The sequence below is a fragment of the Gorilla gorilla genome, chromosome 11 (genome assembly GCF_029281585.2).
Source record: "Gorilla gorilla gorilla isolate KB3781 chromosome 11, NHGRI_mGorGor1-v2.1_pri, whole genome shotgun sequence".
Taxonomy (NCBI): domain Eukaryota; kingdom Metazoa; phylum Chordata; class Mammalia; order Primates; family Hominidae; genus Gorilla; species Gorilla gorilla.
Genome location: NC_073235.2, coordinates 36,329,098 through 36,344,986, shown reverse-complemented (window position 1 = coordinate 36,344,986; position 15,889 = coordinate 36,329,098). Strand labels below are relative to the sequence as shown.

At 39.5% G+C, this 15,889-nt stretch overlaps 1 long non-coding RNA gene across 1 annotated transcript in view; it reads left to right on the top strand.

Moving 5' to 3' along the window:
* Positions 1-14,883, top strand: part of LOC134756638 (uncharacterized) — a 194,076-nt gene extending 179,193 nt beyond the window's left edge. Inside the window, exon 3 of the long non-coding RNA XR_010129560.1 lies at positions 14,378-14,883. This is a non-coding gene — a long non-coding RNA (uncharacterized lncRNA). The remainder of the gene's footprint in view (positions 1-14,377) is intronic.
* The last annotated feature ends 1,006 nt before the right edge of the window (positions 14,884-15,889 follow it).

Genomic DNA, 15,889 nt, shown 5'->3' with positions numbered 1-15,889 from the left:
CCATGAAATAGGAAGTTATCAACTGAGTCATTTTCAGGTAGGTGAAGTGAGCACACTAAGCTTTCAAGTACTCATTCAAGAATGACAAGGCAAGTCGCTTTGACTCTTGGGACTAGACTCCCTAAGATACACTTACGCTGCAAATTTTATGCTCCTGTCTTTTAGCAGAGTATAATATATTAGGTATCAAAGTGTAGTTTTGCATTTCATGAGGTCCCCAAAACAGGTGATCATGGGGAACCACTCCGCATGGTAAGAGTTAGAATATGTGAAACAAGCAAGTGCAAGTTACATTAAAATTAAATACTTAAGGAAAAGATAAAGTCATAAAAGTGCTTATTTTGAGCCCATTTCAGTCTTAATACTCCCTCCAGACTGGGTAGAACGATTGCTCTTATCTGCGAAGTTGCTATGGAAACCGATCGCACTCTTCTCCCTCTGCAATAGTATTTTTCTCAGGCACTCTCTATCTCTCAAAAATCTTAGCAGTGAAACAGACATCAAACCCCAGCGGATTAAAAAATGGGATTTGTGTTTCTTCTCCCCGCCCTCACCCTCCTCCTTTCAAAGGCATGACTATTGACAAATTGGTGGCTCATGAATTCTCCCTACAATGATCCTTTTTCTATGCAGAAGGATGCTGACAGAGGGACTGCTGCGCTGATGGAGGGAGGCCTGTGACTGCCAGGCCGCAGGGCTCCTGCAGATGACAGTCCCACCTGCCGTGGGCACAGGTGCTCTGTCCTGGTTTGAAGGATGAGAGCCACTCATCGCACTTAGAGGAACATGAGAAACATAGAATTATTGCTCATCAACATCAAAACAGTCGAGCAGGTGACAGAAATGGGGATGAAGAAGAGGCTTGTTTTATTTTTTGGATTCTGAATTCACTGAACAAATGGGGGTTAGGGAAACCTGGGAAGAATCTGGAAACACTGGGTTCTTGGGTTTCTTAATCTTGCAGGCAATTTTTTATTATGGTCTGATGAGAATACTCATCAGGCCACATTAAGTCTATCCCCCACTATAGGCAAATGAGATATTCTACACAAGTGTTCTTGTTACTGCTGTTGTAGTGCTGCCTATGAGTGGCCTCTCCAGCATGGTGGTTTCAGGACAGCTGGGCTTCTTGCATGTTGGCCGGCTTCCCCCACAGTGAGTATCCCAAGAGAAGTAGGCAGAAGCTGCATGGCCTTTGATGTGCCAGCCTCACAGACATATAGCATCACCTCCGTGAGACTTTGTTCAAGTAACTATAAGCCTGCAAAGACACAAGGAGAGGGGCACATAGACCCACCCCTTGATGAGAGGGCTGTTAAATAATTTGTCACCATTTGAAACACCTCCAAAATAAGTGCGTTTTCTGGAAATCTATAGCAGAATTTTTTTTTTTTTTTTTTTTTTTTTTACAGTTGGTGGGGTAGGGCATGGAGTCTCACTGTGTTGCCCAGGCTGGAGTGCAGTGGTGTGATCTTGGCTCACTGCAACCTCCACCTCCCGGGTTCAAGTGATTCTTCTGTCTCAGCCTCCTGAGTAGCTGAGATTACAGGTGCCCTCCACCATGCACAGCTAATTTTTGTATTTTTAGTGGAGATGGGGTTTCACCATGTTGGCCAGGCTGGTCTCAAACTCCTGACCTCAAGTGATCCACCTGCCTCAGCCCCCCAAAGTGCTGGGATTACAGGCGTGAACCACCATGCCCAGCTCAGGCTCCTTTAAGTGCCAAACTTTAAAGCTTCTAACTCTTTGTTGATATCTCAGGATCTTCATTAATAGCATGGATTAATGCACTGTGTGGAAATAAATGTTATCTCTAGGGCATACTGAATAGAATGAGATTTTCTTTAAAAATTACCTTTTGCTTAGTGTGCACGTTGTTCTGTGTGTTTTACGTATTTTATCTCATTTAATTCTGGAATAATCCAATGGTAGGTAGACAGAATGTGAGCTGCATTTCAAAGATGAGGAAGCTGAGGCTCAGAGGGAAACTACCCGAAGCCACACAGCTAATAATCTCTGCAGGTTACTAACTCTGAAGTGTTCGATTGCAAAACTCAGAATTTTGGAGGAGGAGTAAGGGTGTTCACTTTTGCTTCTATTTGGAGGATATAGGATGTCTCCTCAGGCCCTGGCCCTCTTCACACTCTCCTTCTCTGCCTTAAGGGCAGCTACTTTCCTTTCTTCTGTGATGAAGTTGCTGCTTCCTCTATCCCTTGGAATTCTTTTTCTCTGCAAAACTGATGAATACCAATATGCTCTCTCCTCAATTTTCCCTTTCCCTTTTATTGCCACACCAAAGACCACTGCAGAAGCTGTTTTTTCTTTTAGAGCTTTACTGCTAATCACCATAGAAAAGGTAGACAGAAGTTGATAATGATTTCCCTGGGGAAATCCCAAACTTAATCTAGTCCACATTGTTTTTTACTATGTCCTTGACTCTGGCCTAAAGTTTCTGACTCCTCTATTCTTGTAACTAGTAGGTCCACATTTGCTCATAAACGAGGCCACATTTCCATTAGTTATATGCAGAAGAAGATTGAGTGCCAGCCACACCTTTGTGGGTGATTCCTGAGAATCCTTCCCAGCCTTGTCTCATGAGACCTCAGAAACAGCTTGCTGCTTGCTGTGTCCCCAGCTGTGGCCCCTCTTGGGCTGCCAAGCCATGCCTTTGCTGCTGCTGCCTCCACAGTGCCCCCTGCTACCACCACCCATCTGGCCTGAGATGACGGGGCAGTGGGCAGAGAGGGGTTATTGCTTTCCTTGCTACCATCTTTTTCCAAGCAAAGGGTAGCTCTTTCTCTGGTTTCCCCACCACACAGCCAAGGTCAGGTTACTTTTGATAATTGGAGGCTTAGATACAGTATTTGGAATGGTCATCAACTCAGTCATCACTAGGAGCTCTTAGCAGATGAGGTCCCTCTTGGAGGGTCTATAAACAGAGACCATCTTTTCCACAGGTGAGCAAGGCCCTCCTTGGCCCAGCTGCTGGCCTTCCTAATATCCTCTGTGGTGTCTGCACTGTAAAGTTCCAGTCCTAACAGCCCTGAAGCCCAGAGAGCAAAGTTTTCCCCTTTCCCCAGTCTAAGTCCCACTTTAGGACTATTCATTTCCTGCCACAGAACTGACTTCTTTTTAGAAAGATCGATGGTAGGAATATTCACTTTCCTTAGGGAAAAACCATCTCCACCCTGTAGCATCTATCTCTGGATTCTCATTGTCTTTCCTCCACCCCCTATTTCTGAGGTTTGGAGAGTGTCAGTTTGGGGATAGGAGATACTCACTTAATAGAGATGATGAAAGAAGGATTTGCCTTCATTAGCTCATCACACACCTCTAAGCCATGCAAGAGGGAGCTAGGAATTCATGAGGAAAGAGTCATCAGCATGCCTTCTACAGACCCCACATCTTGACTGAAAGTAGATGAGGTGGGGTGAAAGGGTTCGCCTCACCTTAAGTCAAACTTTAAAGAGCTGCTTGGAAAACTTTTCGTATTCCCCTTGAAATCAGAGGATATAAGAAAAGATACCTAAATTATACCTGATAAAACCTACAGTTGCATCCCTTAAGTGAAAGTCAAGTTCGCATTGGAAACACCCTGCACTTTGGTGGGGCAAGGATGTGTATAGACATGTTCCCTGCAGGTCTGGTGTGGACCAATTAGGAGGGAAGCACAGCAGTCTCCTGAAAAAGGATCCTACTCAAGGGGACCATGAGGAGGAATGAGGCAACCCCAAGGGAAGGAAGGACCATAGGGACCCAGAGACTGAGGGGGCATCAGAAGTGGATTGTCAGAGGAGATATAATCCATAGCAAGGGACCTGCAGCTAGGAGACCTCCTAGCAGGGAATTTGCTCTCTGGAGAACCCTCGAAATGCCTCATTAGGGAAAGAATCAGCAGTTGCTCAATGTGAAACATCCAGAAACCTCCAGGCCCATCACAACTGCCTCAGCCATGTAAACTGTGCTTTCTTCCTTTTCTCCCTCCCCCAGTCCAACCTAGGAGTGGCTACAAATTTCAGCTACTGGGTAAGGAAGGAGATGATGGGGAGAATACAACATTTCTTACCAATCCTCTCCTTCCTACTGCTGACTTCTAAGTCTGGGGCAGGTACAAACTGGGGAGATAAGAAGTTTCTGATACAATGAACAATTGAAGTTTTAGTATTGTAATACTAAAAGAAAAAAAGTTTTAAATAATACTGACCTGAACATTCTAATACCTGGAAGAATGAGACTAGTCACTATTATCTGATCTGTTGAAAAAGCCATAGAATCTCAAATCCAACATGTATAAAAATAATTATCGTCACAATCAACTGGGATTTGTTCCAGGCAGGCACACAAGGCAAGTTCAACATTCAAAATTAAGAATCAATTATTTTAATCTACCACATAAACAGACTAAAGAAGAAGAATCGTATGTTCTTATCAATCAATCCCGCAAAAGCTCTTGACAAAATCCAACACCCATTTTTGATAAGAAATTTCAGCAAAGTAGAGATAGAGGGGAACTTCCTCAACTTGATAAAAAACTACTTCTAAACATACTTAGTGGTAAAAAACTGGATGCTTTAACACTAAAATTGAGAAGAAGGAGAGGTTGTCCCCTGTTAGCACTTCAATTCAACATCTACCAGAAGTCATAGCTAATGTAATATAACAAGAAAAGGAAATAAAATGCATAAAGATAGGGAAGGAAGAAATCAAATGGTCTTTGTTCATAGATGACATTACTGTCTACGTAGAAAATCCCCAAAGAGTCAACAACAACAGCAAAATACTCCTGGAACTAATAAGCAATTATAGCAAAGGTCACAAGGTACAAGGTTAATATACAAATGTCAGTTGACTTCCTATATGTCAAAAATGAACAACTTGAATTTGAAATTTCAAAACACAATATCATTTACATTAGTGCCAATAAAGAGGAAGAAATATTTAGTTATAAAACAAAATATGTTCAAAATATGAAGAAAACTATAAACTCTGATAAGAAATAAAAGAAGATCTAAATTAATGTTCTGTGGTTGTAGATTAGAAGACTCTATATTATTAAGATGTGAATTCTTTCCAATTTGACCTATGGATTTAAGGCAATTTCAGTCAAAGTCCAATAAAGCTATTTTGTGGATATTGATAAATGGTTGCTAAAGTTTATATAGAAAGGCAAAAGCCTAGAATAGCCACACAATACTAAAGAGAAAAAATAGAATCATACTCAATGGTGAAAAGTTGAAAACTTTTCCCTTAAGAGCAATAACAAGAATGTCCACTCTCATCACTTCTATTCAACATAGTACTGGAGTCCTAGTAAGAGCAATTAGGCAAAAAATAGAAATAAAATCCATGCCAATCAGAAAGGAAGAAGTAAAATGGTCTCTGTTTGCAGCTGACATAATTCGATTTGTAGAAAATCCTAAATACACTACCAAAAAACTGTTAGAACTAATAAACAAGTTAAGTTGCAGGATAAAAAAATCAATAAGTTGCATTTTTAGATACTAACAATACAAAATCTGAAAAAGACATTTAAAAGAACAATATTATTTATATAGTATCACAGAGATAAGATACTTAGTAATAAATTTAATCAAGCTGATGAAAGATCTGTGTACTTAAAATTATCAACCACTGATGAAAGAAATAGAAGCTAACACAAATGGAAAGATATCAGAAAAATCAATATTGTGTCAAAATATCCATACTACCCTAAGTCATCTACAGATTCAACCCAATCCCTGTCAAAATTTCAATGATATTTTTTACAGAAATAGATTTAAAAAATCCTAAAATTCATATGGAACAACAAAAGATCCTGAATAGATAAAGCAATCTTGAGCAAGAAGAACAAAGCTAGAGGCATCACACTTCTTGACTTTAAATTATATTGCAGAGCTGTAGTAGTCAAAACAGTATGGTACTGGCATAAACTCATATACTTAGAAAAATGGAATAGAGAGCCCAGAAATAAACCCATACATATATGGTCAATTAATAGTCAACAAAGTCTCCAAAAATAGACAGTGGGGGAAAGGATAGTGTCTCCAATAAAGTGTTAGGAAAACTGGATATCCATTTGCAAAAAAGTGAAATTGGATCTTTATCTTGTACTATATATAACAATCAACTCAAAATGAATTAAAGATTTAAACATAAGATCTGAAACTATACAATTCCTATGAGAAAACTGGGGAAGAGCTCCATGACATTGGTCTTGGCAATGATTTTTTTAATATGATGAAAAACAGACACCAAAAGCAAAACTAAACAAGTGGGACTACATCAAATAAACAAACTTCTGCATGGCAAAGACAATAATCAAAGTGAAAAGGCAACAAACCGAATGAAAGAAAATATTTGCAAACATATACCCAATAAAGGGTAAATATCCAAAATATATAAGGAACTCATGCAACTCAATAGGAATAAAAAAGGAAAACCCAAACCAAAACCCCCACCTGAAAAAAAGACTTCGATTTTAAAATGGGCAAAGGACCTTAGTAGACATTTTCATTTCACAGAAATGGCTAACAGGTATACAAAAAGGTGCTCAGCATCACTAATCATCAGGGAAATGCAAATTAAAGCCAAAACAAGATATAAGCTCACTCCTGTTAAGATGGTTGTTATAAAAAAGTCAAAAGATAAGAAGTGTTGGTGAGAATGTGGAAAAAAGTCAAAAGATAAGAAGTGCTGGTGAGAATGTGGAACTCTTAAATGTTGGGAATGTAAATTGTTACAGATATTATGACAAACAGCATGGAGAGTCATCAAAAAATTAAAAATAGAAAAACCATATGATCCAGTAATTCCACAAGTGGGTATATGTGCAAAAGATACAAAATCAGTATGTTGAAGAGCTATTTGCACTCTCATGTTTATTGCAGCATTATTCACAATAACCAATACATAAAAACAACTTACATGTCTATCGGTGGATTAATGGAGAAAGAAAATGTGAGACATATGTATCTCACATATGCCATATATATATAAAATACTATTTAGCCCAAAAAAGAAAACAAATTTTTGTCATTTGCAATAATACAGGTGAACCTTGGAGGACATTATGCTATGAAAAATAAGCCAGGCATAGAAAGACAAATACTGCATGATCTCACTTACACGTGGAATCTGAAAAAGTAGAACTTTAAACAGAGAGTAGAAGGGTAGCTACCAGGGTTTGGTGGTTAGGGAAAATGGGGAGATTTGCCCCAAAGGGTACAAACTTTTGGTTATAAGATGAATAAGTTCTGGAGAGCTAATGTACAGCATGATGACTATAGTTAATTATTGTATACTTGGAATGTGCTAAGAGAGTTGATCTTAAGTATTAACACCATATACATAAACAAAAAGGACTGTGAAGTAATGTGTATGTTAATTAGCTTAATTGTGGTAACCATTGCACAATATATGTGTATATCAAAACATCCTATTATACACTTTGAATATATACAGTTTTTTTGTTAATTATACCTCAATAAAGCTGAAAAAAAAACAAAGAGGACTGATACTATTTGACTTCAAGTCCTACTATTAAGCTATAATAATTAGGATGGCATGGTATTGCAAAAGAATACATACATAAATAAATAGAAGAGAACAGAGTGCCCAGAAATAGAGCCACACAAATACAGTCAACTGTTGTTTGACAAAGGAGCAAAGAAATTCAATGGAGAAAAGAAATCATTTACTCAACGCTAAATGATGTTAGAACAATTAGACATCCACAAACAAAAAATGAATCTAGACACAGACTTTGTACCTTTCACAAAAATTAATTTAAAATAAGTCATATACCTAAATATAAAAAGCAAAATTTAAAAACTTCTGAAAGATAGTATGGAGAAAATCTATATGACTTTGAGTTTGGCATTAAGTTTTTAGATACAACAGAAAAAGCACAATTCATGAAAAAAATGATGTTGGACTTTATTAAAATTTAAAAACTTTGCTCTTTTTAAAGACACTGTTAAGAGAATAAAATCACAAAGCACCAACTGGAAGAAAATATTTGCAAAACACACATCTGGTAAAGGACTTCTATTCAAAATATACAAATAACTCTTATGTTTGATATCATTTGTGGTTAGGGAATTTCAAACTAAAACAACAATGATATACCTCTATGTATCTATTAGAATGGCTAAAGTCCAGAAAACTGACAATACCAAATGCTGGTGAGGATGTAGAGCAACAGAGACTCATTCATTGCTGGTGAGAATGCGAAATAATACAGCTGCTTTGGAAGATAGATTAGCAGTTTATTACAAAGCTAAAAATAGTCTCACCATGTGATCCCACAATCTTGATCCTAGGCATTTATCTGAATTAAATTTTGTCCCCAAAAAAACCTGCCCACAAATGTTTATTGTAGCTTCATTTATAATTGCCCCAAACTGGAAGTGATCAAGATGACCTTCAATAAGTGAATAGATAAAAAGCTGTGGTATATCCATAAAATAGAATATTATTAATCAATAAAAATGAGATATCAAGCAATGAAAAGACATTGGGACACCTTAAATTTGTTTTGCTAAGTGAAAGAAGCCAGTCTAACAAGATGACAAACTGTAAGATTCTAACTATATGACACTCTGGAAAAGGCAAAACTATAGAGACGTTAAAAAGATCAGTAGTTGCCAGTGGGGAATGGGGGAGGGATAAATAGGTGAAGCACAGGTGACTTTTTTTGTTGGGGGGCTGGGTGAACTATTCTGTATGATACTGTAATGTTGGATATGACATTATACAATTGTCAAACCCATAGAATTTTATAATATAAAGAGTGAACCTTAATGCATACAATTAAGAAGTAATGTACGTGGTTAGGGGATTCTAGGAAAGAATGTGTAGTTTGACGAGGGATTCTGATTGTGTTGCAAATGTATGAAACAACCTTACTGAAGGGAGGGGTGATAAAGGTGCTGACCTAAGTAATTTTGGAAGTGAGTAGAGACTAAGAATAAAGACAAAAGGTATTGCACATAAGCACTGTACTTTAGTTGATAAAGTTGTTTGTTATAGGGTTACAGGTTAACAATTCTGATACTGCTATACATGTATGCTGAAAGTGAACAATTAAACAAATGGATGCTGGATGGTGAGATCCAGGTTTCTCATAGTTGCTGTGGGAATTTACAGATAAGCAAGAGGAGGAGGTTAGAATGATCCAGGTAGGGTAATGGATTAAAGTTAGAGACATTAGTCAGCCATAATGTTTAACTTGATATAGATACCAATGTTTACACATAGAAATATTTATAGATAGTAATATACACAAATTTATTTCTTCTGTCAGCTGAGAGTTTCCAAAAGAAATACCCCAGTAGCAAAAAGGAACCAGGTCTCCTGGGAGAAATGGTTGATTCTAAGACTGGGGCAGAAAATACACAAGGTTAATCCTGAGCATCTTGTAGTATCAGAAATTAAGGAGGTGATCAAAACAAAAACAACTCATTAATGTAGTATGTCAAAGGGGCACAGGAACCAACGGAAAAACCTCCCAATCACCAAAGCTGAAACAATGTGAGCCACGAAATTATAACATAGTGTTGGGTTATAACCCAGAATATAATGTGACTATCCATTTGCACATATATTGATATAAATCAAAGATCAAATGCATTAGTAAATGGGGAGAATAGACCATTCTCTTGCACAGAATAATTCCAAATAAATTATGTAGCTACTCCACCCTAAAGGTGGAGGGATACAACGCTTTACTCCTGGAGTGTGGGCTGCACACGGTGACTTCCTTTCAAAGTGTACAACATGAAAAGGGAAGAAAAAGGAGTACAGTAAAGAACTGTGACAAACATGATGTCAGCCACATGATCATTGTCAACATCAGCAGCCATAAATCATGTCAGTAGTTTGTATTTTTCATATGATGTGCTGAAAATGGCATTTTAACGCTGTAATCTTCTTCTCAAAAATGCAGATCCCATGTCATGAGAAAACACCGGAAAAAAACTCTATAGAAGGGCATTAGACAGTGTACCTGACTAGTACTCCTCAAAGGTCATAAAAAGCAGTTGGAGAACCCATCAAAGCCAAGAAAATCCTGAGGAGACACAACAATAAAATGTAATGTGATATCCTGGATGAGTTCTGGGAATAGAAAAAGGAAGTTAGGTAAAAACTAAGAAAATCTGAATAAAGTATGACATTTTAGTTAATAATATATCATTATTGGTTCATTACTTTTAGCAAATGCAGCATACTAATGTAAAACGTTGATGATAGGGGAAGCAGTTTGTGGTGGTGTATGTGGGAACTCTTTGTGTTATCTGTTTAATTTCTGTGCAAATCTAAAACTATTTTACAAAGTAAAGTCTATTAAGTAAAAAGTAAAGCTATGATTTTTTTTTTTTTTGGGGATGGAGTTTTGACCTTCTTGCCTAGGCTGGAGTGCGATGGCACGATCTCGGCTCACTGCAACCTCTGTCTCCTGAGTTCAAGCGATTCTCCTGCCTCAGCCTCCCAAGTAGCTGGGATTACAAGTGCCCACCACCACGCCCAGCTAATTTTGTATTTTCAGTAGAGGCAGGGTTTTGCCATGTTGGTCAGGCTGGTCTCAAACTCCTAACCTCAGGTGATCCACCCACCTCGGCCTCCCAAAGTTTTGGGATTACAGATATGAGCCACTACGCCTGGCTCCTATCCATGATCTTATCCTAAGCTCATCCAGGAAAGCCAATTCTTCATTTGAAGTCTGAAGAAGGAAAAAACCCAACAACCCAGTTTGAAAACAGTCAGGCAGGAGAAATTCCCTCTTATCTGGGAGAGGGTTGGCTTTTTGTACTTACTATTCATGCCTTCAACTGATGGGATAAGGCCCACCTACACTAGGGAGCCAATCCCCTTTACTCGTGCAAAAACAGCCTCACAGAAACACGTTTGACCAAATATCTGGGCAACTTGTGACCCAGGAAAGTAGACACATAAATTAACCATTACAATTGTCTTCTCACATACACCCTTGTTTATGAGAATCAAATAGGATAATTAAAGTTGGAGCACCTTGTAAAAACATAAAATGCTTAGCTGTTGAATGAATGTTCAGACTAATGAAAAACTTTCTCCTTAATCCCAACCTTTTCCACTCATATTATTTAGGGATTTTAGATATTTCTATGCAGTCACCCGAGCTTGTCTTGTATTATCTTCCCACATGCTGTATTATCTTCCCACATGCTGTATGGGAACAGCAGCATGAGGTCTCCATGAACACGGGGCTTGGCCCTCCCTGCTGTGTCTCTGATTGCCTAGGTCTCTCTCTCTGCCTCTGCTCATGTTGTTTCTTGCATCTATTTCTGTTATTTCTAGTTTGCACCCCATGCTTTGCTCTTGGGTCCCTGCTTGCTCTTGCCCTTGGCACATCAAGACTGACTTCGGCTTCCCCACTTTGTGTTCATCCATACTGTGCATGGACTCAGTTCCTCTCCATGCCCCAGTTCTCCTTGCTCTTTGCCCATTTCATATTATTTCCTGGGGACCCATCTCTGATTGGTGCCTCCTAGCCAATATTTTCGCAGGCTCTTCTCACCTTCAGTACCCACACTTGTTCTTTATATTTTGTCAGGGGTCAACTCTGTTCTTTTCCTACTAGAGGGCAGACAGGAAAAAAAGGAAGAAAAGGAAAGAGGATAACTTGGCCTCTCCATAACTATGCTGCTGTGATGCTGGGTACTGGGACCCTCAGGGTCTCTCGGGAACTCTGTACCCGAGTACTCAGGAGACACACTGAAATCCTGACTGGTGCACAAGTGAGGAAGCTACTTTTCTCCTGGGTCGGATGGCCTCACACATCTGATGTCATTTCAAAATAATTTCCTTTCTGCCAGCTGCTCTGGTTTTCAAGTAGGAAAAAGTTGTCACCCTAAATGACTCACATTTGTGACTCTTCCTTTTGCATTGCATACTTAAGAATGTTCCCATCCTACTTCATTTGGGTCTCAGCAGGATCCTGGAACCAATAGGTCTAAGACTGGAGATTAACAGCATAACTAATGTCGGTGTGTAATAAGTGGCCAGCCTTCCCAGTGGCTCTGCCTTCAAGTCTTTCCTTTAAGCTTGGGAGTCTGGTTCACTTTAGACCCCAGACGGCTGCTCACGTCTTTCCTAGCAGCTGCTAAGTGTGCAAATAAGAACACTTTCATGAAAATACTTCTATGGCTATTATGGGCCTCTACTCTTATCTCAGAAAATGCTTATCTCTGAGTCTTATATAATTCAAATGAGAGACCTGTATAATGTGGCTCTCTTCTTTAAATTACAGGGAATCAGTGGTCTGTCCTTCTGAAAGGTCCTCTGCATCTGCCTGAATGAAAATGACTCAAAGTGAGGAATGTCTAATGATGCTTGTCACTAACATGCTCTTAGCATCCTTATCAGGCAGGGCAGCCAGCAGAAGCCTCAGACATTTCAGATATTTTCGGCCCTTGAGATCTCCTTCAGGTGCCTACATTAATTAGCCTATTACATTCACATCAGATAAATATCAGGGAGAAACACTTTGGTAAAAGGAAGGTTTTGGAACTCTCTTCAATGGATGAGAAAATTAGACTGAAAATGCCTACCTGTTATTATTTGTGGATGAATCAGACTCTTTATGCAAAGAAGATTATAAGAATGGCTGCTTTTTTTGCAGAATACTTCTCAGCCTGAAGGCTAGATATCAATTCGCAGAATTTGAAAAATCTATGATTGTGGCTAATTTGCTGATTTATTTCTTTCTGCTGTGCCTTCTGGAAACTAATTTTAAACCTGTAAAACAATTAGTTCTCAGGAAGCTCCTCAACCCCTCCAATTGTTTTATCTGTGAAGGCTGGTTTAAAAGTACGGCTACTAGCAATGTTTGGGGGGAAGCAAATTTTATTCATTTTCAGGTCCCTACTGCAAATCTTTATATGGAATGTCACTGTTGGTGACTACCCATTTCCAGGAGCTACACACTCCAGGATCTTCATCATGGAGAGGGGCTCTGATATGGGTTAAGGACAAAAATCAATGCTTAGGGATGCATATGAGGCCATCTCTCAAGGGGAGGTATTTTAGAAGAAGGAGGACAACAGGAAATCTACATGAAACCATGAGGGGTAAATGCTTTCTTGGAATTCTCTTCCTCATGGTGCATTTTAATGTAGTTGGTGGGATGACCTTACCCTTGCAAAGATGGAAGGAACTGGGTTAGGGCTGAGAGGGAAGCAGGCATAGGGCAGGCTTCTGAGACCCTTCTCTAATCTGGGCAAACTGTTCCCTCCTCACATCTCACATGCATAGGCAGCTTGCCAGGTAGACGTCAAGCTGAGCTTTGGCCCCAAATCCCTAGCTAGTGTTTACAAAGCCAAGGACTTGCCTGGGATGCCTTAGGCCTGTAGAGAGATGTTGGCTCTGGCTGTGGTAGGGGATTGATGAAAGCTTAGAAATGTCAGGGTCTTGGGTGCATTATTTAACATCTCTTAGTAAAGCACCATACATTTACCGAGTGATGGGATAAGGCTTTGAATCTGAGAGGTGAAGTGTGGTTGTAATTCACATTTGCTGGTCTCCCGCTAGACCATGCATCACTTGCACTTGCCCTTCTGCCTGAATCTTGTCATAACCTTTTGATACTCATGATGGAGGGAAATATGTCAACAAGTTGGCAGAAACAATTTTCATATTTAAAACATATGACAAATTTCCACTTTGTCTAAGTGCCATGTTTAGGAACTCAGCTATTTCAATTGAAGGGTATACTTAGTTGTAAACTGAGACATGTGTCCACCTTGCAGAGTGGCTATAAGTACTTAACATTATATTGAGTTTCCCTGGCATATTGAGTACGGTATACTATTAATTAATCCAATCTCAAGTTTCATGTGATGAGGGAAGTGAGACGGGACAACAAATCTGTGGAGCTAATTATTCAAAAGGCACACTTGTTGAAAATGATAAATTGAAAAACTTAAAAATAGGGTTGAAAATAGTAAATGGAGATCATAGATAATTACTGGCATAACTGAGTTGTTAGGGGCATTTGGGAGACAAAGTTATTAATATGGCATCTGCCATGTTCTTTCACAATGCTCTACGGACCCTTTCCTGGGCAAGATGGACCATATAGACCATGAGTCTGACCATTTGATTTTGTATTTTGAGTCTTAATGCCATACACAGTGAGTTAAAATACATATCTACAGAAATATATATACGCATATGCATATGTTAGCAACTAGGAGAAGACATGTTTATCTGACATTCTCAAGTCAGATAAACCTGAGGTTCTCAAGTGTCAATTTGGATGAAAGCACAAATTCTTTCTCATGGCTCTCACAGACAACCTAATAATTAAATCAGATTTCCTTCTTTTCCTTGGTCTCTGTAGGAGGTGCTGGTAACAGGAAGGACCTCCTAGAAGAGCGGCAGAAGAGAGGAGGAGGAGAAAGAAACAGATGCTAGAGAATTCACTTCTGGTAACAGGTAAGACTTCCTAGAAGAGCAGCAGAAGAGAGGAGGAGGAGAAAGAAACAGATGCTAGAGAATTCACTTCTGTATCCTTCAAACATTGCATCTGTGTCTGCAGGACAGTTCTCCAAGTGGCCTTGGACTGACCCAGATCTCCTTACTTTCTTGCTCATAGTTCTCCAGAATAACTGTAGAATGAGTTGGCAACTGAGATGGGGGAACTGCCTGAAAGAGTTTGGGCTGTTTCTATTTCTTCTAGGGAATGTAACATCTTGAGTTAGGGAGGAATGCCCAGGATAGCCCAAGCTTTGTTTCTGTCTTGCTGGGAAGCAGGATGACCTTCAAAGACTTGCCTAATGAGTCCTGTCTCCCCTGAGGTTTGTCAACCAGAGCAGGCAGCATTTCGGGGCACTCAGCTGTAGTGCAAGTGGGACACATGCATTGAGACTCTGTCTGCCCTGGAAGCCTTCTTGAGCTTGCAGGGCCAGCACACAATGGCTCCTAGGCTTGTCTTATCCTTTGCTGCAAGTACTAAACCTACTTCATGTAACTTGTTGTGTATGAAAATGTTCTGTCTCACTGGACTCAGGTGAGTTGGTAACCGGTGCACCGGGAACCTGCTCTGCAGTGTCCTTTTGATGTTAAAAATGAGCCCGACTTTGATTTAGGTGGTTAATAAGCCTTCTTCAAGATTAACCAGCCCTTCTTAAATAGTTCAGTCTGCTATGAGTCTAGAAGACTCGCACCTAGCCAGGTAGGCAGACAACAGTTTATTTTCCTACTCCTAAAATCCATGAATCCTTTGATCTCATTTGTCCCCATTGCTTTCTGAGTCCAGATATTGTCCTGACCATCTGACCAGCTGACTGCCACAGCTGTTTTTGGTGATACTCATCTTGACATCTGGGAGGATGGAATTCAACTTTTGCCCTCAGCTGTGTGTATTCACAAATGTGGACCAGTTGAGATGGCCGCGGTGGGGACTGACCACAGGCTGGACCTCATTTCAGGGTTTCTCTGATTTATGTGAGGCCATTTCCCACCACTCTATTCTTAGAGGTTCACATGAAAATATGGCAGATTTGGAAGACTTGGTTGTTCTAGAATTTCAATTTTCACTTTTTAATGAAGCGGCCCAGCTGTGGAATTAGATTAGTTATTGGAATTTTATGGTGTGTGAGGTTTAAGAAATCAAGGGAATAGAGCAGAAAACACAAAATAATTAGCTATGAATTCATCCTCTTAACTGTATCCTCAGTGGGTATGTAAAGGAAGATGGGTAACTACATTCAGCATCAGAGGACCAGGATCTAGCCCAGTTACTTTCTGACTCAGCTTCTGCTTTGAGTAATCACTCACTGTCTCTGGGCATCAGTTGCATTTCCTATCAAGGGACATGTTGAGCTGGACCTTAGGAATTTAGCTTGGGAAA